Consider the following 8256-nt stretch of genomic DNA (forward strand, 5'->3'; position numbering starts at 1 on the left):
TTCCGGGCCAAAACTTATGACCGGCTCATTCCTCCCCCTTCTATCCACTTTTAGACACTCTCTTCTACTTCTTGCCTTCCGAGCCCGGTTAGAATCACCATCTGTGGATCCTCTTGAAATCATTTTTATTACTCCTCGTATCGGGGAGGAGTTTTTCTTTTCTGGTTGCTCCTTTCTCCTCTCCCGAGAGCTTCCTTCCTCTCTCCTGCTTCCACTCTGGACATCTGCCAATCTTCTAGAAGTATTAGGTCCGAGACGCTGGGCTAACCATGGTGGTTTCCTTAGCTCACTGTGTGTATTAGACCTGACGCAGTACATCGAGTGGATTCTCTCTTTAAAGTCCGACACTCACTAGTGTCATGGGAACATTCTTTATGAAGGGTACAAAACCCTTTATTTTTTGGTCTCGTCAATCGTTCCATTGAACCTGGGTGCTGGGCCATATCTAACCTACATTCTTGAATCTCCCGATCCCGGGCAACTCTCAAGGGGATATGAGAAAAATACCCCAAACCACCCTTCTTATGAGCTCTCTCCTCGGTCCTGACAACCTGATCTCCCCTGGCTCTCTTCAAAGCTTCTCTTTTTTGGTTCTGGGCATCTTCCATATTGATGTATTTTTCTGCCCGGGATAAGAGATCTTCAAAGTCTCTGGGCAACTTCTTTGTTAGAGATCGAAAGAAATCTCCCTCCCACAACCCCTTGCATGAATGCAGTGGTTTTTGTCTCGGGGGCTCAGGAAGGGACATCCAAAAAGCTACTCGATTGAATCTTTTGATGTATGCTCTTAAATTTCATCTTGGCCCTGCTTCACTTCAAACAAACTGAAAGCGGTCTTCTTGTATTCTGCTGCTGAATTGGTGCAAGAATACTTTTTAAAAATCTTCAAAAGATTGGATGCTTTGAGGCGCCAACCCTTCGAACCACCTCTGGGCCGAGTCAACCAGTGTCTTTAAAAATACTTTACACTTGATCTGGTCTCCATAACAATGTAGCATGGCCATATTTTCGAAAATGGCGAGATGTTCTTCAGGGTCAGGACTCCCGTCATAATCCTTAATCCTGGCTGACTTAAAATGCCCGGGAAGTGGCTCCCGGACGATGATATCAGAGAACGGACAACCCTTGACAACAACTCGAGTGCTGCTCCTAGAGTCGACTTGCCCTTCCAACACTTTCACCTTTTTCCTCGACTCTTCTAGTTCTTCTGCCACAGTAGGAGATTTGGAACCAGCACTCGACTCCCTTTCTTCCTCCCTTCTCTCTTTCTCCTGCTCTTCTCGAACATGCTCATGTTCTTGCTCTGGTCGGGTAGAATGATTAGCAAGGGGTTTCTTTGCCAAGGCTGCCTCCACCGCATCAAATATAATCTTGCCAACTCTTCAGGTATTAAGTTAACAGTAGGAAGGGGACCAGTGGGTGGCGGGCCACCTGCACCAGAAAGATGTGTGTTATTCTCTTCCTGAATCCGAGAAGTTTCTTGATTCATTCTCCTGGTAGGAGCCATATCAACGCCTTATAACTCTTGTTTCCCACAGACGGCGCCAGTGATGCGATCCAGGTGAAAAGGATGAGCCAGGTCAGATGCTCCACCGAATCTGCTATCAAAATAGTGAAAGAAATAAGAGCAAAATGTGTTTGAACCAGATGCTTCTCTTCCCGAGTGACTGAAACGATCTGCACTCAAGAAAATAACCAAGTGAATGGGCGCCGAAGACGTATCCTGCGTAGCCACTCCGATTCTTAAGTCAGTGAATGATTCAACCAAAAGAACCAATGTAAACGAATGGTGGTTGTGATATTGGTGTAAGAGTGTAGGCAATAAATGAGTAATAAATGTGAGTTTTCAATATCTGAATAGAGAGTAAATGTAAAGAGAGAACCTGATATTTATAGTAGGAGATGTAATGATATCTCGTTTTTTGTGTTGCCTACTAATTGTAGTAGGGCAGCTGATTATACCCTACATTCTGACATGTCAAATCCTCTACTAGTCACATCCAACCTACCTGATTTTGTCAACCACTTAGTGTCAGAGATAGGACGGCCGCCCACACCCTACCTTAATAGTGTACTCGAGTGTGGCGCTTATACCGAAGTGGCCCGGGTAGAAATCTTCCCGGAAGTTTGTGTAAGAATCAGGGCATCCAATAGCCCGGGGAGATGACGTCCCGGATGTTAGATAGCTCGGCCTTCTGATGAACACTTTCCGTAGATTCTCCCCGACGAGCTATTCATCCAATATTCCGTTCACTCAAGATCCAAGTTTATATGCAGATCCCCGCTGTATTGTCCCGGGTCATTCACAACTCATGAATAATCTATATCCCTAACCCAAGCATTATCCCTGGCCGGGACATCTCGGTATCAGAGAGCGTTGCCCTTCTCTACTCTCCATCCACCGCATCCTTCTCTCGCCTCTCCGCCACCCTCCTCCGCCCTGCTCCTTCCATTTCTTCCACCCACCTCCGCCCCTTACCAGAGCTCAATTACCCACCCACTGCCGCCCACAACCTTCCTTTCATTCGCCACCCCACCTTCAACCCCACCCCCCTCTTCCGTAAACCGCTTGGTTGTTCTCTCGCCGCCCCCCTCGTTATCCCTGGAAGTTTCCGGCGCCACGGAACTAAAGCAGCCATCACCTCCTCCGCCTCAAGGCGCGAAGCTCATCCCTTTCGTGATCTCTATATCCATCGGTTTAATCGTTCGCTATTTTGTTCGCATGCCGCCTGAAGTCACAGCTCAAGCCTGGCAATTGCTCTCCATTTTCCTCTCCACCATCGCCGGACTGGTCCTCAGTCCCCTTCCCGTCGGCGCTTGGCTTTTCTTGGCCTCACTACCTCCATTATAACTAAAACCCTCTCTTTTTCTGTAGCCTCTTCCTCCTTCACCAATGAAGTCATATGGCTGATTGTCATTTCCTTTTTCTTTGCTCGGGGTTTCATCGAGACGGGCTTAGTTGATAGAATTGCGACGTTTTGTTAGATGTTTGGGTAAGAATACGCCCGGGTTGTCATACGGGTTAACTTTGAGTGAGGTGTTGATTGCTCCGGCAATGCCGAGCACCACGGCGAGGGCGGGAGGTGTTTTCTTGCCAATCATCAAATCATTGTCTTTGGCGGCCGGGAGTAGACCTGGTGACTCTTCCAAGAAGAAGATTGGTTCTTATTTAGTACAATCTCAGTTTCAGGTTTGTTGTTTGCCTCAAAATTCTGTTTATTTGTTTGCTTAGTTTCGGCGAATTTGGTTGATTCTGTCAATTGGGCTCCAGTTTTGTTTTGCATCATGTGAAAATGGTCGTTCTTTGCTATGTTGGATTGTTTTAGTTCATAGTTTTTCATTTGAAGTTGGAGTAGGCGCAGTTTTGCTTTTGATTGTAATCATTGTCAGTGACGGTTTGTGTAGTTTGTTTCTTTCAAGTTTCAATCTAGTCCTTAGTTTATGTTCTTCTATTTATGTGTTATGTGAAATTCAAGTGTTGGCAATCTTAATCTCCATTTCGGATTCAAATACCTTATTTTTATTATGTCCTACTAGCTTAAGGTACTTTTGTCTGGCGATTGAATTTGATTAATATTTGTCACTTCAACTGACATAATTATCTACAGAATCAGTCCAGGCATTCCCTGTTTTCTTAAAAGTAAATTAAATTAGTGCTCGTTTGATACTCAATTCCTGGAACTATAGCTCGAAGTTTTATGATTTTTAATGCTGTGCTTTGAGTTTTGACATTTCTTTAATGAATACCATTTAACTATGGCCATTTTTTATCTGGGAACCTATAGGAGGTCTTGTAAGCTTCACTTTTGACTCCATGTGTTTCTTTGTAAAAGAGTATTTATCTAATAAATCTTGTTTGGAACTTGAGAGCCACACGAGTAGTGTTTCTTTGTTGAAGTACGGTTATTTAACATTAGTTCACATGGGACATTTAGTTCATTGCCTCTCTTTTACTCATACACGGCTCTTCTGATGTGTGACAGTCTGCCGGTAACTCTGGTGCTCTTTTCCTAACTACTGCAGCTCAAAACTTGCTATGCCTTAAACTAGCAGAGGAACTTGGGTCATAATTGCAAATCCATGGGTTTCTTGGTTCAAGGCTGCTAGTTTACCTACTTTTGTTTCTCTTCTAGCTACATCTTATACAAAATTTATCCTCCTGAGACCAAAGACACGCCTGATGCACCTGCAATGGCTGCAAAGAAATTGGAACTTATGGTCCCGTGACCAAAAATGAATGGGTGATGGTTGGTACAATGCTTCTTGCAGTTTCTCTTTGGGTTTTTGGGTAAGAAACTGATTCTTTCAATACTGGATTACTGATAGCATATCATTATTGATATACATTTGCTTGCTTGGCTTGAAACAAAGGGAAATTAGGTTTTGTATTTCATTCTTTATGTTGCTATCAAGTATAAATTTTACAAATGAAATTACTTATTTGGATGAGATTAGATTTTGACTAGGTGCATCATTTTTCTGCTTTAGGAATAACATTAGGAACTCTTGGACGAAAAGTTCTTACTTATCTATTTTTTAAAGTTACCAACCCATTTGTGCATAGTTTATGGGCTTTCTAAATACTTCAAACTGCTTAAACACATTTTTAGCACTAGCATATAATTATTCTAGACGTTTCATTTTGTTGTCACGGACTTCCTGTTTAGTGTCAATTGATATAAGATAGAATGTGCACAGAGATGCTATTGGTATCGCAAGTGTTGTTGCTGCCACGATTGGGTTATCAATTCTCTTACTACTCGGAGTTCTAGATTGGGATGATTGCTTAAGAGAAAAATCCGCCTGGGATACTTTGGCTTGGTTTGCCGTTCTTATGGGAATGGCTGGCCAGTTGACAAACCTTGGCATTGTAAGCTGGATGTCGATTTGTGTAGCCAAATCCCTCCAATCATTATCATTAAGCTGGCCTGCAGCATTCGTCCTTCTGCAAGCCGCTTATTTCTTGATCCACTACTTATTCGCAAGCCAAACAGGCCACGATGGGGCACTATTTTCTGCCTTTCTTTTCATGCATCTGGCTTTTGGAGTGCCTGGTGTGCTATCAGCACTGGCTTTTGCCTACAACACCAATCTATTTGGTGCTTTGACACGTCATAGCAGTGGTCAAGCGGCTGTATATTTTGGAGGTACATCTATTTAATTGTTTTTGATGTCATGCACAGCTGCTCATTTTGTTATCTCCCACGACATGGTCTACCGAAGCGAAACTCAAGTTAATCCTCTGGCAGGTACTTTTACACACATCCTTGCCTCATGAACATAAATAATCAAATTTTCAGAAAAGTCCATTGCATGATACCGTAAAGCATCTTTTGTAATCTTGGAAAACACGTCTTGCAACCAATTTGATTGTTAAGTTAAGAAGGAAGCGAACATGATCTGATTTTCTAATTGGAATTCCGAACTTCATTGAATGACTAACTGTTTCTTTATTGAAATTTGACAACAGCTGATTACATAGATCTTCGGGAAGTCTTCAAATTTGGATTCATCATGGCCTTTATCAACGCTCTTGATGTGGGGTGCCGTAGGATGGTTTGGTGGAAGTTCTTGGGGCTGTATTGATCCAAATGATTGTCTTAGTAAAATTTTGGTTCTTCTCATTCATGGTTCCCTGTTACTAAGAGTCGCCATCCCCCAGATGAAGCTAAGAAAAATGCAATCTGGAAACAGATGTGGATCAAGCTGACAACTTAGTTGGAGCTTTTTCCTTGTTTTTTTGCCAGAATTATAGGTTAAATAAATTGAATTCTGGGAACCAATCCAGTAAGAAATGCATTGTTGAATTTTGGTCACAAATCACCCTCCTCTCTTTATCGTTCCTTTTCATTGGTATTCATTAATAACGAGATGATCTGAAAATACTTAGTTTTATTTTTCACTCTGATAATTAAATACATAATCATCATTATCCGCAAAACAAATTCATTTCCCTGGATCGAATCTCAGGAAAGAATTCGATGATGGGAAGATAAGAATGCAAGTTCATTTAGCTGCTCAAGATGATGATATGTGATATGTCATCACAGATGGACCGATGAAAATCATGAAAGCCTATATAGCTGTTGTTTATAATGATGGAGCACCACACCGAATAGAGAAGCCACAAGATGAGTGGACTTCAGAAGAAAAGAGAAAAGTCAAATTGGACAATGTGACTAAGGACATTCTGCATAAAACTCTGGACAAAAACACATTTAGCAAGATAAAATTGTGTAAATCAGCTAAAGAAATATGAGACAAGCTGATTTAGTTATGCGAAGGAAATGAGCAGACAAAGGAAAACAAGCTATCAGTTGTTGTTCAAAAATTTGACAGTATCAAAATGAAAACTGGTGAGTCGATGAGTGACTTTGATGAAATAATCAGCAGCATAGTAAATGAACTGAATGCACCTAGAAGAGTGCACTCAAATAAAGATATTGCCCTGAAAGTTATGAGTGGTCTTGCCAGGGAATGAGATGTTAAAACAATGGTAATGAGGGAATCCAAGGATTTGATCATGGTGGAATTACATGATCTATTTGCAGATCTGAAAGCCTACGAGTTTGAAATGCAGACCAGAGAAGACGAGCCAACTGTTCCACCAGTTACAACTGCTTTAAGCACATGAAACTGGAACCATCGGTTTCAGCTGAAAAGTCAGCAGAACAGTTAAGCAATGATTCAATGTCATTGTTTGTAAGAAAATTTGGGAAGTTCATGAGAAAAAACAAAGGCTCCTATCAAAGAAACTATCATAGGAATGAACCCAAGGAGGAACCGAAAGCATGCTTCAACTGTGGAAAAACTGGTCACTTTATTGCTGACTGTCCAAAGCCCAAAAAAGACAGTAGAAGATTAGTTGAGAAGGTTAAAAAGCCCTTCGAGCACAGAAGAAGGTTCAAGGATGAAAAGAAGTCATCCAAGAAGAAGCATGAAGCTTTGGTAGCATAAGAAAACAAGTCAAAGTGGGCTGACTCAGACAGTGAAGCATCTGAAACTGAAAGTTTTAGCAGCTCAAGTGATGAAGAGGAGGTGAAATGCCTCATGGCTGATGGTTCTAAGCTGGAGTCCAGCAAGTAATCGGGTATTTGACTTTAGCTCAACTGATATTACAAGAGATCTCATCTCTACACTGCATGACATGGTAAATAAGCACTGCAAACTAGCTATCTCCTTCGAGGAAGCTAAAACAAAAAAAGATGATCCCTCAACTGATACATCTGATAGTATTAAGTCAGTTGAAAGCTTAAATGTCAAAGAGGGGATTGCTGTGCTGAAAGCTAAAAGGGATGAAAGTTATTTGTTGATTCAGCAGCTAAGAGATGGAAACTCTAAACTGACTGAAGTAATTCATGATTGGAACAAGTCGTCAGTTACACTGACTAACATGCAGGGATTGCAAAAACCAGTTTGAGATAGAATTGGTCTGAGTTTTAACAGCCAAGATGAACTCTCAACTAGTGGTACTATGCCAAAACTGAATACAAGCAAATGGAAATACATTCACTTTATCAAATAAATCATGGTACAAGAGAATCCTGACTTCAAGAATTAGGTAGAAAAACCAACTGAAAAATCAGTTGAAAATATGAACAAGGCAAGGTGACATGGAATTGGCTACAGTCCCAAAAGTTCAACTGAATCAAACAACTAGTCAACTAAGAAGTCCAGTTATGCCAAACAAAAGTCATCCAGAGGCTATTATTACAATTATTATAATAGCAAGTATGTTCAAAAGCGATACCGGATGAACAACAAGGATAAAGGATCACAAACACATGTTATATCAACTTCACCGCACTTACAAATCACACACAAATCAGGAAAGGTTATTTGGAACAAAGAAACTGGTAGATCAGTTCGACTGATCCAAATCTGGGTTCCCAAATGACTAATCAGTTCTGGACCCAAATAGATTTGGGTACCAAATTTATTTATTATTTGAGATTGCAGGTTACAAGTAAACTGATCAAAGATTCAGTTTGGTACTTGGACAATGTATATTCAAGACATATGACTGAAAACTCTGAACTGATATCTCAACTGATCAAATATTCTGGTCCTAAGATCAGTTTGGTGATGCCTTTCAACGTAAAACCGTAGGTAAAGATAAGCTTATCTATGGTAACATTTTCATCAATGATATATTACTAGTTGGCAATTTAAAATTTAATTTAATCAGCATCAGTCAACTATGCGATAGTGATTATTCAGTTGAATTCAGTAAGCATGCATGTTCAGTTAGAAATG

At 41.0% G+C, this 8256-nt stretch overlaps 1 pseudogene; it reads left to right on the top strand.

The window, feature by feature from the left end:
- Positions 1 to 1786: 1786 nt before the first annotated feature.
- LOC142535437 (dicarboxylate transporter 2.1, chloroplastic-like) lies at positions 1787 to 5843 on the top strand (annotated as a pseudogene).
- Positions 5844 to 8256: the final 2413 nt, after the last annotated feature.

Source organism: Primulina tabacum, unplaced genomic scaffold (assembly GCF_025594145.1).
Source record: "Primulina tabacum isolate GXHZ01 unplaced genomic scaffold, ASM2559414v2 Contig1018, whole genome shotgun sequence".
Classification (NCBI taxonomy): Eukaryota; Viridiplantae; Streptophyta; class Magnoliopsida; order Lamiales; family Gesneriaceae; genus Primulina; species Primulina tabacum.